Source organism: Schistocerca gregaria, chromosome 4 (assembly GCF_023897955.1).
Source record: "Schistocerca gregaria isolate iqSchGreg1 chromosome 4, iqSchGreg1.2, whole genome shotgun sequence".
Classification (NCBI taxonomy): domain Eukaryota; kingdom Metazoa; phylum Arthropoda; class Insecta; order Orthoptera; family Acrididae; genus Schistocerca; species Schistocerca gregaria.
Genome location: NC_064923.1, coordinates 217,652,978 through 217,676,484, shown reverse-complemented (window position 1 = coordinate 217,676,484; position 23,507 = coordinate 217,652,978). Strand labels below are relative to the sequence as shown.

Below are 23,507 nucleotides of genomic sequence, written 5' to 3'. Positions count from 1 at the left end.
AGAATCCAGAAGTCAGTCAAGTTACATATTCCTAAAATGATAGACTAGCTGTAATTGTTGAATATGGTTTGGTCAATAACAGTATAAACACAAATGTTTATCAAACAATAGAGCAAATCTAATAGAATGGAATAATAATATGAGAATAATAGATTGTTCCTACCACATAGAGAAGGCACTCAGTGGCTGACAGGCACAGCAGTCTCCTAGCAATGTGCCTACCGTATTTATTCAAATCTAAGCCGCACCTGAAAAATGACTCAAAATCAAGGAAAAAAAATTTCCCAAATTTAAGCCGCACCTGAAATTTGAGACTGGAAATTCAAGGGGGGAGAGAAGTTTTAGACCGCACGCCCAAATCGAAACAAAGTTTGTCCATTGTAACATGAGGCACAATTTAGGTCAAAAGGATGAAGATGCAGCTACAGTAGTTTGGTTAGTCGTAAGCTTAACTGTTAAGCTTTACCAAGTTGCCATTGCTGTGTGTCAGGGGTGCTCTGTCCTTATTTGTACGGGTAACCTTGCTTTTTCACGGGTTACCTTGCTTTTTCATGGGTACCCTTGCTTTTTCACATGCTTCGTCTGGTTTGAAAAGATTGCTTATGTTGCTTTGATCTGATAATTGCCGTTCTCTTTGTTATAGAAGTGTTTACGTCACTCTAAGCTGAAACTGCATTATTTTAATGTGTCATGTATTGTTTGTCTCATTCTGATAATGAGTGTTTACGACCTGTCCCCCTCGGGGCGGCATGGCTTGCTTTTGTGGGCGCTAATGCGGCTTACAATAAAAAGAGAGCAATTGTCTTATAAGCGAAACAATGGCAAGAGACTGCTATTTGTTGTTACTTACACTGCTGCTTTCTTTGTTAATGATCAACAAGAACACCAAATAATAGACTGCGTATGATAGATGATGTTCTGAACAAAATCTTTGCAGATGCCTCTTTAGTACATTACATTCTGCACAGAAATTAGTCATCTTAGATTTAAAAATGTAGTCAGTTGCCATGCTTCATTTCTGACTGGATCACTATTCACTATAAGATTTATACGAATATAAACATAACATTATATGTATATTCTTCCACGTTTGCTGTTGTCTCGCTCTAGTTTCGTAGCTGTTTCGTAGTTTATTAGGTAGACAGGATTTAAATGAGATAAGCAAACACAAAAGAATACATGGCACAATGTTTACATTCTTCTACCTTTTCTTTTAATTTATTTACTGACGCAGAGGTTATGGCGCCGGTATTAATCTTTGTGCCTGCAAAGCATGCCTGTGTAGTGCCACATATATTAGACGGCAGAAGTTAGCTGCTGCGGCACCTATCAACATTTTTCAGAACTTCCTCTTACTTTGCACTAGATTCTAAGCCGCAGGCGGTTTTTTGGATTACAAAAACCGGGAAAAAAGTGTGGCTTGGATTCGAGTAAATACGGTATCTGCCACTGTCTCTGCTGTGTGGTAAATAGCAATCTATCTTTTAAATATTGTTGTCAAATTTATGTACGAATTAAGTGCTCCCTGTTGAAGCTCAGAAATGTGACAGCTTTATTCATATATTAATCTGTAGTTCATACTTCTCCTAAAGCTAAAAAGAAATTATTGTATGCCTCGTTTAGTCAGTAAATAGTAGATGTTGAGTTGCAGACAACAAAAGTCTGCTAAACAAGTAAACTCTTGGCCAGAAAGCCTTCTTCTGAATTATTTAATTCAGGAGGAGGCCTTTTGGCCACAAGCTTACATGTTTAGCAGCCTTTCGGTTGTTTTTGTCTGTGACTCATTGTCTCCACTACATGGTGAGTAGCAACCTATCCTTTTCGTAATATTGTGTGTACTTAGTAAAATTTATTAATTGGTAAATTGAAGTTTGTAGTCACAGCATGGGAAAAAGTATTTATGATAATATTGTGACCTTCATTGTGTTAAAGTGCAATACTATAAATTATAATTCTCCTGCCATTACAACACATTTTTGCAAATACTTACGTGCATTTTCTATATGTTAGATTTAAGTTTTCGTTCTAATTTATGTGAGCTCAGGAAACTTCTTTTCAATCTTCCAGTTCATTCAATGTTTGGCTGTTGGCAAGTAATTCTACAATGTGCCATGGCTTGTTGAATGTTCTTTCTGATGTGATTTGTGGCATACTGACACTCTTCTCTATGAGGACATACCATTTCTTACATCTCTCCCTGAGGAGAGTTCTTTTTATTTTTTAAGGTGTGCCTTGCCAGTGGATTTGATGTTGCTGTAAAGATAAATCAAGAGTACTGAAGAGTGCCACAACCATGTATTTTCTCAATAAGTGAAAAGGCTGATTCCTAGACTCTTTTGCAATGAACCCCTGATTTTTCACTTCATTGTACGTTCTTAACCTGCAGTGGTCCAGAGAATTGGGCAATATGAAACATTTTGTCTTTGTGCACATCACCTCAGTCTGTCTCCAAAACAGTATTATGGGGATAAAACTTTTCTAATCTTTGAAGTCTTAAGTTCCGTTGTAATCATTTCCTGCAACAATTCTTTGAATAATGGAATACTTGTGGAGAAATTGCCCATTGTAATGCGTGTTGAGGTTCCTCACAAAGTTTTCGTTTGTGTCTATTATACTAGATTCAACAATGATCTCTTTTCTGTGGTAAGATCCATAAACATATTCATTTCCTTAAATATAATGCCAATTTTTTCATACTCTCAGCCATTCATACCTTCTAAATTAAAGCCTGGTGAGAACAAACACCTTTTTCCCAGCTACTGCCCCATTTCTCCACCAGCTGCATTTGCAAGGTGATAAAATGTATGATTCATCAGTGGCCATAGCCGCTTTTTCACACTACCTGCCACATTCCACCCTTCACCCCCCTTGGTTTTGCATGTTGTCTCCTGTTCACCTTGAACTTCGTCCACCTCCTGGGGCAGCTACTCTTGATTTGGTCTATTGCAGAAGTTTGTTGATCTTTGCACACGATGTAGCAATAGCACCTTTGTGTTCACTGCCACTGACTGGTGTCAGATGTGTCTTCATCATTGGCAGTTAATGCAGTGCTCAATGTTTTTAACTTGCTTTGAGAGATAAGTCCAATGTGTGTTCAGAGTGACAGCTACACCGGGAAAAACCCGGGATACTTTTAGAATTCCGGGAATTTTTCATCGTTTAAGTTTTCAGTTAAATTTTCGTAATTTTGACTGGTAAGAGCCGATACTCTAACAAAGGATATTACTGTAGCCTGCAACTGCAGAATAACAGTAAAACATAAACGAGAGAAAAAACGAAAATAACTTAAATTGCAAAAGCCATACACGACGTCGACAACATAGTGCTCATGTAAGCATCTGCCAATTGAAAATGTGTCAAAGGCTTTAGGAAGACTATGCCACTGCTTCATAACAACAAATTGCCTTCAATGAGAGTGAAGTCGCAACTGTTCACATTTGATTTGTTTTAGCGGGCTCGTGCACATGCGCAGTTGTCGTGTTTTAGTAGTAATTCTCCCGCTTCTGGCTACAGGAATGTGGCTGTTGGCTGTGCAAGCAGTCGCAGCAAGCAGTTAGATGCTACCAGGGAAAGGGAGTGCCAAATTCATATTCTTCAGGGAAAAAAACTTGTTTCACAAAGTGCCTAGCATCCAGGTGTCGAGCATCCAGTGATATAATGTATCGATTAATCATATGATTTTGAAATGCCTCCCATGTTTGTTTTTGAACATTTTTGAACACATTTTAAGCTGATTTCTGAATGAATAAGTTGACTTTTGAATGAATGCATGCTTAGTGTACGTGATGTCTGTCGGGAGAATCCATGTTGCATCTAGGAATAAACTTTCCACAGACCAAAGCGGACGGGGCTATACGAGCTTGAGGGAATAAAGCCGAATGGATGAATGCCAATCGCTGTCTGATTATGTGGTTGGTTGGGTTTGCGAATGCTCAGCATTGTTCTAATTACTAGCGAAATCTATAGATTCAGACTACCAGAATGGAAATAAACGACTGACAGGAATAACAGGTGAGAAAGATTGCGTGTTACCTTCTCGGTGTATCCAAGAAAATAAAATTTTGACAGAATTTTTGGCAATATCGCTACACTAGTTGTACAGTCCCCGGCTAGCAGCTGCATAAGTTCTATTCTGGAAGTAACGCTGTTCTAACGTGTAATAATGCCTAACCGAAAATAATCGCGGGATAACTAAACCTGTGATTCTGATACGTTTAGTGAAGTTAATCGGCTAACAAATTTTGATAGCGGCAGCAATAGCTACAGAATTGGTGATAAGATTGACTGTTAGAACAAGGAACGAGAAGAAATGGGGACATCACACAAATTAATGAAGAATAAGATGATTACAAATTTATATACAAATTTCGTAATGTTACTTTTTGATCTTGTGCTTGAGAAGCTGGTGCGTATGAATGGAAATGTGAAACTATTTCCTAACAAAAAGCTTTTTGCTTGTAGTAGGCCTAATAGGCATTTGATATTTGTACTTATTGGATTATGTTCTGCTGTGTTATAAAAATGGCCATTTGTACCAAAACAGTCTCATTTATTTGGTGTGTTACAAAATTGCTGCTCTATTAGAAAGGTCTATTTTGTTTTATCCAATGGACAGTGATAAAATAGATGTTGTCAGATCAAGAAACCACACCAGTCTTGGGTATTATTTGTATAAACAGCTTTTTCAGTATTAAACGACATTTCGATTTTTCATGTAGCAAAACGTATGACGAACTTTGAGGTAATAGATCCTTTCGCAGAAAGGAAACCACGCCATGTAAGGCTGTAGCAAGATTTGAGAGGAAAAAAGTGCTAGGAACTAAGGTTTGAAGAAATGTGTAATTTCTTGTTTATCTCCCGTCAGTATTGGTTTTATATATCCTATATTTAATTTTAAGTCACAAAACAGCAAGTTCTTAACTAATAGGGCAATAAAGAGCTCAGATTTTCAGAAGAGTTCTTGTTCTCTTGATTACAAATAATCCCGTCCACTGTTAATTGCGAAATTTTTTTAAGAGGGGCAGGCTGTCAAACTAGCTGACTGGGAGCAGGAGAAGCACCATAGGACATTTCAATTTCCACTGTCCTGAATATAGTTTGGACGTGCAGTAGAAAAATGCTTTATGAAGAGGTATGGCACTTCATTTTGGCATACTTAAGACCAAATAATGTCTTACATTTCCTCGAATACATATGTTTTATGTTGCAGACTTTTCAGAAAGTTGTGCGCTACAAGATGAACATATTTTGAAAATTCGATTTTTTAGTATTGACCCGGTTTGCAAATGCCGTAGATACGGGGCTGATGCGCAGAGCAGTCTGAGTTATAGTGGGTAGTCTCCACGTGACTTGTGTTTACATTTAGTGATTTTCCAGTTTCCCCTTCGTTTACTCTCATGTCAAATGAAAACAAAATGGATATCTGTGGCATGGAGCTCCCAAGTGAATTAAAACACCTTCACATAGGAAGGCTGAAGTATATCATTAGTTTCAGATTTTATTTTATTTCCACCTTTCTGATAGTCAAGCATTAATGCCTTGTGGAACAATGAAGTTATTGACTGTTTGCTAAAGAAATTTTACTTTTGTTAATCTATTCCGTAGAGGCAATCAATGTATTTGAAACGAAATGTTTAATTCCACAGTGCACAATTTCATTCTCTAACATCTATGGCATTATGCCATAATAAAGAACCAAACATGATATAATACAGTACTGGTACTCCAAGAAAGTTTACATCCCGAAAACCACACTGAAAAGCTTAATATCAGGTCTAGATCTACTTCATTGGGAATATGGACATACGAATGTGCCCTTTAAGTATGCACTTTAAATGTGCACATTTAATTATATGGTTCACGAAATTCCGATGCTCTTGAAGTATCCTCGAATGTCTTGTTTCTTTTGACATACTGCATGATCATTCAATGTAATACATGTACATACATACGGGCTTCCTACGTCATGATAGCTACCAAAGTGCGGTGTTATCTGTTAACTGCTGAAATGAACCTATTTCTAACAGGTAGTGGGAAAATATTGTGAATAGTGGTTTGAAAAGTGTTACCTTCAAAGTAAATATCCTTTTATGTAAGTTGAACTGTGTGTAAGAATTAGCATGAATTTTACTCTCATTTAAAAATCAACTCTTTGATGACGAGCTATTTAGAAGAATTTCGAACCATGAAGATCAGATATTTGTCATTATTAAAAATTTTCCTGGCGCATTTGTGTGATATATCTTAAGTGTAACAAGCAGAAAAAGATCAACAGTATATGCAAAGCAAAGCTTCTCTCTCAGCTTCAGACCAATATTATAGTGAAAGCTTTGCTTTTCTTGTACCAACAATATGTGCATTAATTTAAACTATTAACTTTCCCTGTTTGTGTGTTCGTGCTATGTAACAGTGATGTTACATCATGAGTCCTATGCTCTGATCATCCGCTGTCATCAGCTGGCGAGATCACGTGCCATGAGCTACAAACTGCTTACAAAAGCACATCGAAATCTCGATTTCAATTATACGGAAAGTAACATGCGATGTTTGGTGGAATTCTCACGTATATTTTGGTAATACGAAAATATGCAGCGTACATGTTGCTGCACATCAAAGATATTTCGAATAATGTTTCTTTTTCCCTGAGTTTCGTTTTCTAAAGTGCTGGGAAATTGTACACCTGTGTATAAAACCCTAACCATTCAAAGGATTGATAAGGGAAAATGTACTGTCATCCGGGATAAAACTGTATTTTTAACCGGGAAATCAGCTATTTTTTTCCCCCTTGTTCACATATACACTGTATGCTCTTACTTCATCCCGATCTTCTGCCCCAGAGCCGGACGATGTTAACACTCAAATGTTGTAGCACACTCCTCTTGCGAAGAAGCACTTTATGCTTCCAAAGTGCAATAGCATTTCGGCAGATGGCAAGTTTCCCCGATTCTATTGTGAAGCCACTATCATACCCGTACCTAAGTCTGGTGAAAACAAACACCTTTTTCCCAGCTACTGCCCCATCTCTCCACCAGCTGCATTTGCAAGATGATGGAACGTATGATTAATCAGTGGCCATATCTGCTTTACTTCACACTACCTGCCACATTCCACCCTTCACCACCTTGGCTTTGTGTGGTGTCTCCTGTTCACCTTGAACTTCATTCACTTCCTAGGGCAGCTACTCTTGATCCGGTCTATTGCAGAAGTTTCTTGACCTTTGCACACGATTTAGCAATAGCACCTTTGTGTACACTAATGCCTCTGACTGTGGTGTCCAATGTGCCTTCATCATTGGCACCGACCATTTTTGGTATCACCTTCTAGAACACTGCTCAATATTTACAGCAGAGCTCCACTGCTCAATATTTACAGCAGAGCTCTTTGTCCTGTACAAGATCACCCATTACATCTGGTGACAAAGGCTTTGTCATTTCTCTGATTCTCTGTGTCCTTCAGAGCCTCTGGATGTTGTACACAGTCCATTCTTTAGTGCACCTTGCTGTCTATTGAGAGAACCGCAGTGATATTCATGTGAGTTGGTCTGAAGAGAAATTAGGCTGCTGGACACTGCTGCCAAGGCTGCAGTCCTACCTCGGTCCGCTAGCTTTTCCATCCCTTCGGATGATCTCCGTGCTGACATCTGTGGCAGGTGGTGGCGTCATTCTGGCATCATCACTGGTCTTCTCTTCATGGGACCAAGCTCTAGGGAATTAAACCTCTTCCAGCAGTTTGGCTAACCTTCTCTTGGCTCTCTCACCACCCCCGCCACGACTTTCTTCCTTGTGGTCAACCTTTGAGTGTTTGCCATTTCCTGACTATTTTCCTTAACCAATGATGTTCTAATGTAGTGTTTGCCATTTCAGTTATTCCATTGTAGCAAATGTTGACTTTTCCCAAGAAGAAATCATTGGTCTTGGCTCCCTTTCCTTCCGTCAATTGTACTTAATGTGTATTTTAAGTTCTTTTACTTCTTGACTTAAGGTTATGACATGGGCACTTATGACCTCAGTTGTTTCTGTGCCCCAAAACAAAAAAATGCTAGCATGAAATGCCATTCTGACTAAAGATAACTAAAATGTTTGGAATGTGGGTTGTTTGCTAAGGGGCCTTAAATACTTCGGCCATGTATCAAATGTGTACGATTAAAAGATTAACAAAGAAAAATAATAAATTTTCGCCTGCATCAATTTTATTTTGGAGAATTAAACAGAATGTAAACTACTAGAAATAATTTTTAAGACAATGTAATGATAAAATTGAAGGCTACTGGGTTAGAGAGACCTCTGTTAGGTACCCAACGGTTACACTTGAGTGCAAAATAATCACTGAAGGTAAGTGTGAAAGATTGGATGTAAAACAGGGTAACCAGGTACTATTACAGACAACTGACATCAGTAGCTACAGTGGCAAAACAATTCAGAGAACTTAAAAAACACTGTAAGGTTAGCAAACAGGGAAATATTTTTGTTTATCAAGTGTGACAGTAAAGAAAATGCAGATTCTCAGGATTTTTGTAACATTCAGTGTACAAAGATACAGAGTATTAATAGGAAAAAATACAATAGTGTTGTACAACACAGCTTTAGATGTGTGTTGAATAATGTTTTGAAGGACAAGACATGTATTGGCTCAATAGCCATGTTTAGTTGCAATGAATGGAAAGAAATTTTCGTCATCACAAAGGTAATCAAAGCCTTATTGACAACTAAAAGTTGAACAAAGCCAAAATGAGTAAGGGAGTTAATGAGCAATTTGTTCAGTGAATTTGAAGTTAATTTCCACCATTGATCTGACAAAATAATCGTAAGAAGTTGTCTTTCTCAAAACTAGCAAACCATCTACACGGATGCTCACCAATTGTGCTAGCACTGAAATGGAAGCTGACTAAATGAAATAGTGAGTTATCAGAAACTGGCTATGGAAGATGGTGATACGGATTTTTCTTTCCATTATCAGAAGAACCCTGAAATGACATTGAGAAATAAAAAATTAACTAAACTGAACTAGATAGAACTGTTTATTGAAAAAGCAGATGCCAGTTTACTTTTGCAGGAAGTATCCCATGCGTGGTGGCTTGCCTTTCAAATTAGCGTCTGCAACAGCTGTCATTGAATTTCTTTTCTCGGAGTATGGTTGGTTTCAGGTAATTAAGACCAGTAATTAAGTATTGGTTGTTGGTCTGGGACCCATACATTAGAAAATATCCCAAGAGCAACAGATTTCATGCTAATTAAAGTGGCACAAGAAAATTTATTTGAAGCTCACTATTAAAATTCCGAGAATACATGTTAAGCACCATGTTACCTCACACATTTATCTGGTAAAATGAACAAACCTATATAACAGGAAAAAAGAGCTTCTAGGAAGGCTTACGTCACCTCTTCCTGAATACATGTATGAATGGAATGTAAGAGGCGAAACAATTCTAGTCAGTGTACCAGCCATTTTATCCAACAAAACCTGTTTTTACGTTACCATATCTTGCTTTCTGCTCTTGTAGTGAACACAATTGGATTTAAAGTTAAGTTTGGGAAAAACAAGCAGGTCAATTCAACTCTGCAAAGGAAGTCTCATTGAATGCACTTAACAAGTGTTTCTACCGTTATGTTGTGCAGCTAACTGTCTCGAGCGTTGCTTTGGGCAAGATACAGAAGCTGCAAATGCTACAGAACACAGCTATCTGGCAAGTGTTAGATGCATCGCACTTAATATGGCTTGGTTAGTTTCGCATGAAACAGCTTCCCATCATTCTTCCAGTGACCGAAGACACTAGGAACCAACTGTTATGTTTCCTGTTGTACTTGGCAGAACTGGAACTTTGGGGACATATGATCGGAATGAATCCTTGAAACACAAGTGGCCCTCATGGGTTGAGCCCATCTTTTCCTAAGTCATCATCTTTGCAGCCTACAGCATCCAAGCAGTCGGTCATTAATAAATAATCAATTACGGTTATGAGTCAGTGTCTGGAAGGTTTAAAAATTACACAGGTGTAGAGTAGTGAAGTAAATGCCGAGTGGCAAAAGCCACTTCAATTTCAAGAAAATGTGCACACTTAATAATGCGGGAACTGAAAGGGTGACATTTTCATTCTCTAGGAGTAGGCCTGTCATCACAGAAACTGCAGATTCTGGTCACGGAACATTTAGGTCAAATCAGATTATTTTCCCAGGCACATATAAGCTGTCAGTAAGTGGACTGAAAGAAACACAACCATAAGTTAAAAGGTCTAAACAAATATAAATGATACAAACATATGCAAGTTGGTGTGCTGTTGTATCACTATATAACTTTTGCAGCGTGAATGGATGGAATGAAACAATTGCACAATTGGCTTGCCTGAGCCTAACTGACGGGTGAGGAAGCCGTATGGTGCTCGAGATCATAGCCATTTGGCCGCTTCTTATTGTTCAATAAAGAAGTAAAATATGTACATGGAGAGGAATCGCAGCATGCTTGCCCCTGTTCTTTAAGTGTAAGGGGCAGACTAATGGAAACAGGACAGATGGAAGAAAGTAAATTATTTATTTTAAAAATAATCACCATAATTGTGAGATGAGACCACCAAAGTCTTCATGGAAAAAAGGTTTGAAGTTGCATATGGAACCACGATTGTACCTAGATGGGAACTTCGTTGTTTGAAGCAAATCAATGGCCATGAGTGTTTTTTCAAAGCTCCACAAATATGGAAATCACATGGGAAGAGATTGGGACTGTTTGGAGGATGTGTAAGGGAATCCCTAGTGAAACTTGGCAGCAGAGTTAGAACAACCTTGGCAACACATGGTTCCATAAGCAACCGACATTTTTCCATGAAGGCATTGACTGTCTTGTTTCTCTGGGATAAATGTATTATGTTATGGCAACTACTTTCAAAATAATAGTTTACTTTTCAATCTGACTTTTTCCACTTGTCTTGTTTTCATTTGACAGCCCCTTACATTAAAAAAAGGAAACTACATACATGCCAGTCCTTATGAGTTTTTACTATGATTTATTAAAATCAATTTTCCAATCACCTGAATTTCTCCATACACGAAACACATTTATGCTAGTCAGTTGCATAAAAACCCCACCAGGATGCCCGCAAACAACCTTCAAACTAGGACAAATGTGGGGAAACACATGCATATGGGAGCCATACCTACAAAGGCAACACTTCACGAGACAGTTCTCACCAAGGCTACCATTTGCAATGGGACTGCATACATGAGTAGTTTTGTCACTCAACTGGCAGCTTCATTTCTTTTATAGCCTATTTTTAATGATTGGAATTTGTTGACATGTAAACTTTTCTTGCCACTAAGCATTAACAAAAAATGTAAATTTAATTTTGCTCTTTTTCATCTGTACTAATTTAATTTTTAGAGGGTGATCTCTCTTTAAGACTACACTTCATTTTGTAGATGTTGTGTTAAACTTTCATTTATGACACCACAATTAACTCTCATGTTGGCGAGGAGGAGAAATGAATGTTCCTCTAGGAAAAATGCAACAGGGGTTGCACAAGAGTATTTGTTAATGTCAAAAATAAATTGATGGATCAAATTGTTGTTGTAACTTACTACCCTTGACTTGTACCAGGTATTAACACTGAATCAAAAATATCAATATTGTAGCAAACAATCCACTGGTGAAATATCAATATTCTTATATTGATTTTTTAGCTTTGTTTTTGCAACTAAAGGAAAACATGAAAATGCACACTCCAATTGCTCCAGCAAATGTTGAACACGCCATCCCAACAATGGATGTTGCTACATTTTCGAAAACATCTGCATGCTGTCACACACTGTAATAGCTCCATGATGGTCATGCAATGATTTCCAAAGAATGAGACCCCTCAAGAAAAATAGTGATTTTAAATTAATTATGCCCCCTGTAATTTCAATTCTCCCCCCCCCCCCCCCCTTACAAGGTTTATATTACTCTAGTTCTTTCTTCTAAATCTTCTGGAAGTTTTATCTAATTTTTATATCTTATTATTATTATTTTGAGGTCTTTCAGCAATAATTTTCCAGCTATTTTAAATCATAAAAATCCAGGCCAGTTGTTTGCAGCTAATTTTTCATATTCATAAACTAAATTCATTCTCACTATAGTAGGAGTCACGAACAATGGCGGTCAAGTTTAAGCTTGTTCTGACCATGTCGTGCATTCTCCACCAACCAGTGAGCATTCGGCATGTTCTGAGCACTTTGCTGAAGCATCGTAGCTAATGTGAGCATTGAATGTGATCATAGTGAGTTGTTTCGCGAATTTAGATTCCATTTTTTGTGAGTTGTCATTGTTGAATGTGGTTGTCAAATTTTGCTTAAGGAAGTGAGACATAATTTGCAGGATATACACTTTCTTCAAGTGGAAAGCATGCCCATGCGCACACCAGAGCTGTTGTTTGGAATGGTCAACAATACAATCCGTGTTGTCAGTGCCTTGATATGTGCTAACCGCCATTGTTTGTGGATCAGACAACAGTAACAATTGTGACCCTTCTCCACCTGAGTATGCCGCCCCCCCCCCCCCCCCCCTCTCTCTCTCTCTCTCTCTCTCTCTCTCTCTCTCTCTCTCTCTCTCTCTCTCTCTCACACACACACACACACACACACACACACACACACACACACACACACCCCTCAGCTTATGGAGTTTTTGGCTGTACTTATCTCCATGAACTACCCCTCAATTCAGTATGCGTCCGGATCGCAGCATAATTTTTAAATTCTCACGGGTGTAAATACCCAGATGTCGTTTCAGAGCAATAGTAAACATCACTTACAGTGCTGCAAGTAAAAATTATTATTATTATTGGGTAAAAAGTGTGCACAAAACTGTCACAAGAAATATTCTTGGTACAAAGAAATTTCCCACAGTTGTGTACAAATTTATTAGTCCACTCTTACAGTTTCTCAACCTGCATAAATAGTAGTCTAAAAATTCAGATTTTATGTTTGTCTACGATAGCATACTCATGTCAATTATGGTCATACCTCATGAGAACCATTGCTCTTTCAAGAGTTCATGTGTGGTATACTCAGAGCCCCCAACTATTGCTCTTGCATCAGGTCCTTGCTGCTTCCCCTATGCCCCCTCCTTACCATCTCAGTGCCCTTGCATATGTCAGTCATTCCTGGTTTCTGCTATCTCATTTAGTTTCGTTCCTCTTTTTAAGCATTTTTGCTCCCTCTTATAGGTTTTACATCCTTTTCTAAATTTTGTATCCATAGTGAGTCAACTGGGAACACCCTACTTAATGTCTTCGGTGTGTGGCCTTACCACCTCTTACACCTTTTACTCAATCCCGTTGTTCTTTTCACACTATATAGCCAGGATGTCCCCCCTGACAAAACAGGAATCGATCTTCTGATACCTGAACTGCTTCCTCGCTGTGTATGCCAAGGAGCGGATGCTCGTCATTCTGGAGCATCAGAACACCCAGCAACAGCCACTATGCCATGTGGCCTTTTCAGTGGCTAGTGTGAAATTCATCAAGCTTCCCCAAACTGGCTGTTCCTCTACGGCCGTATCTTTAGTTGGCAAAGGATCTTTCAGTGCTGCTGCTTACGACTCTGTGGCCTTCCCTTCCCTGATTACTCTGTACTTGCTTCGGCGGTACATATACTAAAACTGGAACGATACAGAGATTAGTATGGCCCCTGCCCAAGGATGACATGCAAAATCGTGAAGTGTTACACATTTTTATCTCGTGCTCCTGAGACATCCGTTCATGCCCTGGGGAGTCATTTCTTCTGTGTACAGACTCCTTGAGCAAGCTATCGACCAGTGCTACCCTCATCATCTTTTGGTAGTAACCATCCAGAAGTTCATCTGCCCTGGAACAGTCCAGTCGTTCAGTGGTGTTTGTCTGGACCCCAGGTCATGCAGATCAGAATCCCAGGCAACGAACTTGCTGACAGGCTGGCCAAACAGGCCATGTGGAAACTGCTTATGGAGATCGGCTTCACTGCAACTAACCTGCGTTCATTACTATGCCGCAAGGTTTTGTGGCTTTGGGAGGCGGAATGGCATAACCTCAGTACGCACAACAAACTGTGTGCCATTAAGGAGACTACAAATGTGTGGAAGACCTCCCTGCGGGCCTCTCTCAGGGACTCTGTGGTTATGTCGGTTCCACATTGGTCACACTTGGGTGATACATGGCTATCTCCTGTGCCGTAATGACCCACCTCGGTGTTGGTGCGGTGCCTGGCTGACAGTAGCCCATATCTTGGTGAGCTGTCCATCTTTGGCTGCTCTGCATCAGACTCTTCTGTTACTGGACTGGTTGCCATTAATTTTAGCAGACAACACCTCATCGGCTAATTTAGTTTCATGTTTTATACATGACCGCGGGTTTTATCATTCTATATAAGTTTTCGCGAATGTCCTTTGTCCCTTTATGTCCCCCAATCTAATGCTTTTAGGCCAGATGTTTTAATGTATTGCAGAGTGACTGGCTTTTCAGTGTTATTCTTGTGGTCGGCAAGCCACAGTCGTCTGCTCTCTTTTTTTAATCTCTTCTACCTGTTTCTTTCTTCTCAGTGTGGTTTTCTTTTTCTGTTTAGTACATAGTAGTGTTGGTTGTCCTGTCACTCTTCCATTTTCCTGTTATCGTACTGCACATCTCCCTTTTTTCTTCTTTCGCTTGTGTAATTATTTTACCTGGAACAAGTGACCGATGACCTTGCAGTTAGGCTCGCCAGCTTAGGGTGAAACCTTTTCCCTGCTACCAGGATTGATGGGGACACTTTCACTACCAACAAAGTTATTTTTCATAGAAACTATCAAAGACAAGTTTGTTGAAGTGGATTATCTGAGTGAGATGCTGTTGGATTCACTGTTGATCAAAACTTCTGCAGCTCTTCATGCCTGTGACCATCTTGGTGACATCCCTGTGCCCACTACTACTCACCAGTCTTTGAATATGGCTCAGGGTGTCATTTTTCATAGGAACTTCATTCTTTAAACTAATAAACTCCAGGATAATCTGGAATAGCGGGAGTGTTTATTTTGTTCAGCATGTTCCAAAATGCCTCAAGAACAATCGGATCAATACTAGTGACTTTATTCTGACGTTTGAGGGTGATACCATTCTGGAGAAGGTAAAGGTTATGGTTTATTGGTGTAACATGAAGCCATACTTCCTGCTATCCATGAAGTGTTTCTGGTGTTTGCATTTTGGGCACATTTCCCACTGTACAGTGGACCCTCTGTGTGCTGAATGTAGATTCCCACTCCATGAGAGGAGTCCCGGTGTTCTGTCGCCCATGCATGTTCACTGTCATGACCATCACTCTCTACACTTGCCAGATTGCCCAGTTTATAAGAAGGAAAAGAAGATATAGGAATATACGTCCCATGACGTAATCCTGCACTGGGATCATCAGAAATATGACTGTCTTCACCCTGTATCCACATCTAGCTTTGCCTCCGTTACGTCCTTTCCCCTCTCCTCGCCCCCTTGAGGTACCCATGCCCTCCCCTCTGGGTGCTGCCCCTCCACTCAGCCAGGGAAGTGTCCACTTTCTTTGGCAACTGTCAGTGATGTGGGGGACCACTTCTCCCAGTGTCTCCCAGACCAGAGGCCTGCTGCTACATGCCAGATACTGCTGAAGCCAGTTCTCTCCTCGAGCCCTGCCCCTCCCCCCGCACTCCCTCAACCTACAAAGGGAAAGAGAAGAAACATAAGTGCTGGGACAAAGCCCCTCTGGTCCCCTCGAAGGTACTAATTCCCCTTGCAACCTGAAACTGGCCTCTTGTTTATGGACATTGCCTTGTCCTTCTGAATGATGGATGAATGGTGACCTAGCAGCATGACCGCTTCGACCTGTTTGGAAACCTGTTTTGCACTTATTCAGTGGAATTGTAAAGGATACAACTGTCATCTTCCGGAGTTGCAATCCCTTATTTCCTTTCACTCTGCAGCTTGTGTAATTTTCCAGGCATCTCATTTTACTGATGCTAGCTCACGGACCCTTTCTGGGTTCCACACTTTCTCGGAACCAGGTCAGGCCTCCGAGGCCTTATGGTGTTGTTTGCACATTTGTCCATACAAACAATGTTAGTAGATGGATCCTGCTTCATTCCACATCATAATTGGTTGCTATCAGAGTTCACTTGGATGCTACAGTCACGGTTTGCAATTTCTCAACACCTGCTGCACTGCCTTCCTTCAGCATCTCCCTCCTCTTTGGGGATTTTAATGTCCACCATTCCCTATGGGGCAGTCCTTTTTGTAAAGTCAGGTTCTCATCATAAACAATTTTCTCGTGGACCATTGCCTGTGCCTTCTTAATGATAGTTCCATACCCATTTTAATGTCGCTTATGGCACTTTCTCGCCACTGATCTTTCGCTCACTTCCCCATCCCTTCTCCCTTCATTACATTGGTTGCTGCAATGATGATGATTGCGACAGCAGCCGCTTGTTGAATACCCACATCCTGATGCCCATGTTACCGCTCTCAGCTTTCCATGGCACTGATTGGCCTCTACATACGTCCTAACTCATGTTTACCTCTGCTTTGTAAGGTTGTATTGATAAAGACAGATGTGATGTGACCAATAAAATTACTCACGCTACTGGCAATATCATCCTTATTTCGAAAGGCTCCTTTTGCAAGGTCCTGAGGTGGAGTGCAGCCACTGCCTTCACCATCCATTATCACCATCTAACCTTGCAATGCCTTAAGCAGCACCCATCAGTCTTATTACCTATAAACACCTCTGCACCAAGGCCCATAATGTATCAGAGCAAGGGAGTGCATTCTGAACACTTTGTGTTCTCCCGAGGTTCTTCTATCCCTTTATCACAGGTGCGGACTATGTTCTATGCCCTCCATGGTGGTTCTTATTCATCTTCTGCCCCATGGCTTTCCCTCCCACGTGACCTTTGTACAAATCCACTAGTTCTTGTGGAACACATTGTGACCTCTTCTGTAGCAGTGTCAGTGCCTACCTGGCTGCCTTCTTCATAAGAGTGAATTGAAGCTTCCCATTTACATTTTACCCCTTTTCAGGTGGAGAGATAGCTCTCCTTCCATTTTTAATATGATATTCTGATATTTTATCTGAGTACAATGACCATGTAGCTGTTTTTATGGGGGTCTACGCGGGGTACTCTGTTGGTTGATCTGTCATTTTCCCAGGTTGTGTCATCAACATCAGACTGCCTTCAGAATTTACCACCTTCGATGTGGAATTATATGCAACCTTGCAAGCACTGGGCAGATGAGAGGTTCTCCCGGTGTCAGATTTCTCGCCTGTTTAGATTATCTAGCACCCTTTACTCTCTCCAACGTTTGTACCTAGTAGGCACAGTAACACAGAATATAGAGGATACCCTCCTACAACTATGGTGACTGGGGAAGGAGGTGTCTTTCTGCTGGGTACCTGGACACATTGGAATTGCCGGGAATGAAAGGGTGGATCAAGAAGCAACCAAGAAGGTGTGTCGTGATCCTCTGGTATTTCGGTGTGCTATCCCCCTGCATGCTATCACCTCGCTGTTGAGGTACTAAGTCATGACGAGTGGCTGGCTGTGACCGATAACAAGCTCCATGTTTTCAAGTCCACAACTCAGCCATGGAGTACTTCCTTCCAGCCACGTCGGCGAGATGAGGTCCTTCTAACTCGTCTTTACATAGGCCACAGCCCTATGGCACATGTATTCTTACTCCAGTCAGAGGACCCTCCAATATCTGGTGCTTGTGGCACGCAGATCATGGCGTGCTGCATTTTATTTGCTGACCAGCAAACTGTGGCAGGTGTGCCGTCTATTTTATGTAATGATCACACAAATGTAGTTAGGGTTTTAAAGTTTTGTGAATTGTACAAGATTTTAGGGAGATGTTCTTACTGTGTCAAAGGGTGGCTGGCTGATCCCAGTTTTTTTGTAAGTGGTCAGTCAGTCACATTTCTCTGCGCTTCTTTTTTTAGTTCTCCTGTGTTTTAATGCCTTGATTAGCTCTCTTCCCTCCGAATTGGTTTTAGACCATGTGAGAAAGTGCATGTGATGCGGAGTGATGGTGTGGTCATTTCAAGTGCATGCGGATACAAACTTTTAGTTCACCTTTCCTTTTTTTTTGTTTTCATAACTGTAAGAGCACTGATGACCTCGCTGTTCGGTGCCCATTAGATCCAACACATTTGTCAGATGGAATCCTACAATGAACCTTTAACTCAGTGGGAACTTCTGGCCTTCTCTTCACACAACAATCCAGCCCCTGGCCCGATTCCATTCGTAACAAACTGCTCCAACACCTCAGTCCTGCACATCCCCCAATATGTTCTCCGGGTTTTTAAGTATGTAGCTTGAAGGTGTTTTTCCTTCTCAGTGGAGGGACAGTACTGTGGTTACTGCCCTTAAGCCTGGTAAGGATCCATCATCACTCAATAGTTACTGAGCAGTCTGCCTCCTGCAAGTTTGACAGTACTGTGGTTACTGCCCTTAAGCCTGGTAAGGATCCATCATCACTCAATAGTTACTGAGCAGTCTGCATTGGTGGTGCCTGACCTGGTAACTCCCTATGTATGCCAAGAACTATATCCCGTCTTGTCTGGGACATGGAGACTCCAAGCAATGGATTAATGGCCAGGTAACCTTTGCTGAGGCTGGGTGGTGCCCGTGGCGAGAGCCCCTCTTTGGAGTTCATCACACCATGGTGAATGACTTGCACATGAAGCAAATGAAGGTTTTCCTACTGTTGGTTGTACATCTTCAGCAGTCTCTTCAGAAGGAAAGAGTGCGCGCATTCAAAGCAGATATGACCCCAAAATATTTCCTTCCCTGGCTACATTGTGGGAGTGACCCCCCCCCCCCCCCCCAAATAGCTGGTTGGTACAAAGCCAGATGATAATTCTTATTTGGCTGCAAAGCATTTATCCTGTGTAGACACTGTACGGGACAAGTTTGGGGTAGTTGCAGCCATTTCCCAAAATGAAGAGTAGGTCAATTTTGGTTAAAACGGCATACCTTGCCCAGTCACGGGAGTTTCTTGCTTCTGACAGTTTGGTAGCAGCCTAATGACAATCATTCCCCATAATAGTAAATATGGTTTACAGTATCATTTCCTATCATGACCCCCTCTTGCAGTCTGACAATGAGCTACATGCCAACTTTGAGTGATACTTTGTTCGTTTTGTCCCTAGGGGGCCAAAGGACAATAGGATTGCTACTGGGGCCTTCATCTTGGCCTTAAGAGGGTGATTCGTTGCCTTACAAGGTAAAAGTGGTGAGTGATGGTATATCAGTGATGTGAAACTGTATGTTTCTCCCCCCTCCCCCGAGGACCCATCACAGTACTCCAAATGTGAGAAATTTTAGACACACGTCAACATATTGCGACACCAGTACAGTCTGTGGGGATTGCAGACAGTTGTTTGGGAATGTTTCATGTGCTGCCAGCCCCCCCCCCCCCTCGCCTGCATCATCTGTGAAAGGCATCATTCTCCCTGCTCACCGGACTGCATTGTCTTTAAGAGAGTGAAAAAAAATATAGGTATATAAGACTGGACAGACATACCAAGAGGCCAAGAAAAAGTATGCACATGTAAATCTTGCACAAATGACAATGTTGTACACTACAGCTATGTTGACATCACCCCCCCCCCCCCCCTACAGCAAGACCTCAGGCATTCTCTCGACCGTGCCTGCCCTGTGATGGTTGGGAGCTCTCCTCCTGCTGCTTCCCTCACACCAACTTTGGGAGCAATAGCTCCCCATCCTCGCCAATTTCCATCCCCCATCTGGAGACGTATCATCCTCATGTGGCTACTCATAGCGGGAAGGGGTCCCTCGACACTCCCCTCCAAAGTTTCTGCTGGTCTGCAACTGGATGCCAGCCAGTGGCTGAAGGAGCCACAGACTGTTGGTCCCATCTTCATTATCTTCAATCCCTGAAACTAATTCAGGGAAGCCCTCCCAGTCATCCCAACATACTGAAGAAAAGGACGACAAAAAGAAGTCCTCTAAGTTGAAGGAAATTCTGTTGGTCCCCACAGCACTGGATCCTACACACATCAAAAAAGTTTTGCATAACCTCAGTTCCCAAAACTCCTAAAGATAGGCTCACCAACACTATAAGCAGCATTCTTTGATCCACCACCTCATTGTCTTTAAATGACTGTGCCTAGGTCCACCACTTAATAAAATGATGGAAGTAAGAATGCTGGGAACGTTCTGTCCATGTATGCCTCTTTTGCAGGTTTGAGAGATCAGCTGTCCCTATGGATACCAGTCATCTGTAGATGTACGTCATAATTTGCTGAATGGTGCTGTTTTCACTGACCCAGATACCGTAGCTGAACATTTTGCTCTGCATTATCTTGAGCCTCTGTGTTTGAGAACTATCAACCTGCCATTTGTGTCCTTAAAAAAAAGTAGATTGAGCGATTGCATCTGCCTTCCACTCCACACACCTGGAGGCCTATACTGCTCTGTTCAGTGGAGGGAATTCTTCAGTGCCCTACGCCTTTGCCGTGACATTGCCCCAGGGCCAGACAACATCAACAACAAATGGTCAAACACCTGCCAGTGGATTGTACCAGTGGATTGTCAGCATCATCTCCTTACCATCTGCAACCATATTTGGAGTGAGGGTAAGCTCCCACTTAAATGGCAGGAGAGCATCGTCATCTTTATGCTGAAACTGGCAAGCATTCCCTTGAGATGGACAGCTATGGCTCAATTATTCTCAACAGTGTTAGCTCCTTCAGTTTCGGGGTCGCATGGCTCCATTCCAGGGCGGTTTTTGCCAAACTCTTTCCATGTTGATAATTTGGTTTGCCTGGAGTCTACCATCTGGGCAGCTTTTGGCAATATCACCAACGTATAGCAGTCTTCTTTGACCTGCAAAAGGCTTATGATACCACACCCTCACAATGTACTTTCTGCGTTCAATTTGTGCTTCTGACAATACCCCTGTTATCCAAAAGAATGGGGTACTGCAGGGCTCTGTATTAAGTGTTCCTCTCCGTTTTGGGGCATCAAAGGACTAACAACAGCCACAGGGTCTTCAGTATCACCGTCTTAGTATGCTGACGATTTTTGCTTTTGCTGTTGGTCCTCTAGTGTTGGTGTTGCTGATTCGAAACATGCAGTCATGAGCCCTCATCCATGGCTTTGTTTTCCTCCCTACTCAATGTGGCGGAGACTTATCACTTTTTGGGACTGATCTCCGATGCCCAGCTGATGTGGCTTCACCAACTTAAAGCAATGGTGCTGGCTACATCTTAAAACACTTTGCTGCCTCAGTAACACCAGCTGGGGTGCAGACTGAGCTACTGTTCTGCAGCTTTACAAAGCCCAGATCCTGTGTCATCTTGATTACTGGAGTCTGGCATATGGTTTGCATAACCATCAGCATTGCGATCACTAAACCCAATACACCACTGTGGGGTACGACTTGCAACAGGAGACTTTTGGACCATCCTCACAAACAGCCTTCTCATAAAAGCTGTCGTCCCTCCATTATGGATCAGGTGCCAACAGCAGCTACCAATCATTCTATACATGTTCACAGCTCCCAAAGCATTCTGTCTATCTTGTCCTTTTTCCTTGTCCGGAGGTCCACCTCTCACAATAAAGACCCAGAACTGGGGCACAACTGCAGTTAGACTACAGTGTCTCTGCTCTCATCTCAAAACTTCCTCACTGTTGCCTCTTGTCAGGGAGCAATCGAGCATGCCCGCATAGCACGTATCCCGACCTCGGATCTGTCCTGATTTACACTTTGGACTGAAAGGTTCAGTTGATCCCATGTTGTTTCTCCACCTGTTCCTGGCTCTCCTCAATACATTTCCAGGATCAGAAGGGGGATACATTGATGGCTCAGAGGTTGATGGACGAACCGGTTTTGCACAAGCACATACGAGCTGCACTGAACTACGTTCCTTGCTGAATGTGTCTTCACTGCTGAATTGGTTGCCATGAAACAAGACCCCAGCTACACTCGTTCTTGCACTGGCAAGATGCTTCTAATATGCAGAAACTCGCTGAGCAGTCTTCAAGCTACAGGTAAGTGTTACCTTCATCACCCATTAGTCATGACTATCCAGGACCTCTGACCCCCTCCAAGCTGGACAGCCAGTCGCCTTTGTTTGGACCCCTGGGTATGTTGGGATTTCAGCAAATGAACAAGTTGAACACCTGAAAAGTAGGCTACCAGGCTGCCAATTTTGGAAATGAGAGTCCCAGAACTGGACCTTTGATTGACTCTATGCCTTTTATCGTTGGATGTGTTGAGTTTGGAATAGTTCGCGCTGACTCTCCAAAAGAGCTGACAGCGATAAAAGAAACCACAACCGTATTGCAGTCTTTCCTTCGCACTTCTTGGAGGATTCAACTGTCCTTCGTCGGCTATACATAGCTAAAGCAGCTGACTTGGTTTACATTTCATGTGCGAAAGTGGTTTCTACGTGGCTGTATGAGATGAGGCACTTTGGTCTCACTGACTGTCTGAAAAGGTGGAGGCACACTGCTCACCTGCTCTGGCCCAGGTGTTCCACTGTGACCTTACCCTCCCCAACATTTTATTCTCCTTGTTCTGTTATACTTGCTATTTTTAATGTTTTATCTTTCTTAAACATTTATAATCTTGTCTATGTTGCTTGTTTCCTTGGGTAAAAGATGGTGACCTAGTGCTGGTAGGATGCAAAAGGTGCGTCTCTCACCAAATACCATGCTCTAGAGACATCAAACTGCATTCTTGACAGAGAAGCTCACCCACTTTAGCCCTTTCACTCCCATACTACTTCTCCTCAATTTTTTCTGTCTTATTGTATCTGCCTTACAATCAGGGTTTTCACGATTAGCTTTTTGTATCCTCCTCCTGAGGGTTATTCCTGTTTAGATACAAGCAGAATGAAGAGACTGGTGAGCTCGTAGTTTGGTCCCTTTAACACAGACAGCCAACCAACTAGTGGATGTAGGCCTTGCCCCGTCAACTTTTCCCAGTGGGTTAAGCCCCTTTGAACTACCAAATTATGGTGATACTGACTGCTATGTTTCACCTGCGGTTATTTTGTATATTATGAAGATCACCTGATTCAGTGGAGTTGAAGTGCAATATGGTATTTTACTGTGCATCAAACCAGGAATGTATTGTGCAGCACAGTGAACAAGGCTGTTGACATCTTGAGGGGTTGGAATCCCTGAGCATAACCATGATGATTATATAGAACAGGCAGCTCTTTGTCACCGAGAAGCTGACATACACATTGTAACTCTGTTCACAGGGACATGAATTGCTGGACTGAAATCATAGTATCAACAGCACCCAAAAATCATCACAGAACCAATCTCAACTATGCACTCAGTGTCTTACATGATTTGAAGAGGGACATAATCATATGAGTTGTTGGCACACACAACTATGTCCATTCATCTGTCAACTTTTTGTTGTTTGGCCTACTGACAAATGTGTTTTGTAATGGAACAACTTATATATATGAGGGAAACATTCCACGTGCGAAAAATATATATAAAAAACAAAGATGCTGTGACTTAACAAA

The 23,507-nt window shown here is 41.6% G+C and overlaps 1 protein-coding gene and 1 non-coding gene across 3 annotated transcripts in view; one reads left to right on the top strand and one right to left on the bottom strand.

Moving 5' to 3' along the window:
* Positions 1 to 23,507, bottom strand: part of LOC126267095 (uncharacterized) — a 41,266-nt gene that overhangs the window by 527 nt on the left and 17,232 nt on the right. The window lies entirely within an intron of this gene.
* LOC126268500 (U6 spliceosomal RNA) lies at positions 13,594 to 13,697 on the top strand. Its single transcript, XR_007549126.1, has one exon. It is a non-coding gene; the product is annotated as a U6 spliceosomal RNA (small nuclear RNA).